Here is a 1,326-nt window from a genome sequence, read left to right on the forward strand (position 1 = left end):
GGGGGGGGTTATTCCGCACTCTACAGTATTATAGGTAATGCGGTAACATGGCGGCACCGCGGAGGTCGGGGAGGGGGCTTTACAGCATCACATTATATAGCTGAACGTCCCAGCGCTTTTCCCCTCTATGTTACATTGGCTGATCCTCTATGCAATGCTGGCACAGCTCTCTGTGTTGATGGGTCATGGGGAATCTGAATGGGGGTCTTAGCATGGCGTCCCTCCGAGAGGCGCTGAGATACGCGGTGACAACGCCGCCATTCCCAGGCGGGTCTGTATCACCGCACACCTCAAAGGTCAGTCATTGCTCAATATCGTTCCTTCCAATGCACTGATAATGTCTCTCCATACACATGAATTCCGGCAACAGGACATTGTGACCCCAAGACTGAAGGGGTGGACGGAGGTCAGATAGAAGACTGAAGGGGAGGACGGAGGTCAGATAGGAGACTGAAGGGGAGGACGGAGGTCAGATAGGAGACTGAAGGGGAGGACGGAGGTCAGATAGGAGACTGAAGGGGAGGACGGAGGTCCGATAGGAGACTGAAGGGGAGGACGGAGGTCCGATAGGAGACTGAAGGGGAGGACGGAGGTCCGCTTTAAGTAATAAATGGTTAAAGCCAATTAAGGGAGCAGTACGTGTGCCGATGTCTCTTCTTGAAATAAACATGTTTACTGTGCTGGAGAAATGCGTCTGTTGTCGTAGGTCGGGGTGTTTACAGAACGTCTGGAGCCTCCGCTGGCAGCGCAGATGAGAAAACACCGCCGCTGCCAGGATATGGCATCACCTCATAGAGCGAGTGGGAAAATCTATAACGATTAGTGGCCATGCTGGGCAATCATAGGGCCACACAGCTTGCTGTAGGAGGAGGCCGGGGTCAGCAGGGGTCGTACAAATTGCTGTAGGGTAAAATGCGAGCGCATCGCCCGTCCACAAGTGCAGCTACGGTGCCTGGAGGAGACTGAGACTCACAAAGGGCGGCTTGTGCAGCAGGCGGAGGAACCGTCTGTCATGTGTCAGGTAAACAGCCCGAGGTAAAACCCGGATCCAGGAATAACATACTGCACATAACCCAGATTAACCTATTGCAGGACCCTGCTGTCCTCCCGGTATACAGCCGATAGGAAGACATGGAATATATAACACTGTATATACAAAGCTGTGATGTCATCTCTCTGTACTCGGGTTATAGGGTTCATCCCCAGGGGGGTGGGATTCAGGTGTTTCGTGACATTTCCTGGCTACTAAACATTCCGCCGCGGTCACCTGTTACTGGGATTATAACAAAGTGGAAGCAACTGGGAACAACAGCAACTCAGCCAGGA

The sequence above is a fragment of the Nanorana parkeri genome, unplaced genomic scaffold (genome assembly GCF_000935625.1).
Source record: "Nanorana parkeri isolate BGI_ZX_2015 unplaced genomic scaffold, ASM93562v1 scaffold2031, whole genome shotgun sequence".
In the NCBI taxonomy this organism is placed as follows: domain Eukaryota; kingdom Metazoa; phylum Chordata; class Amphibia; order Anura; family Dicroglossidae; genus Nanorana; species Nanorana parkeri.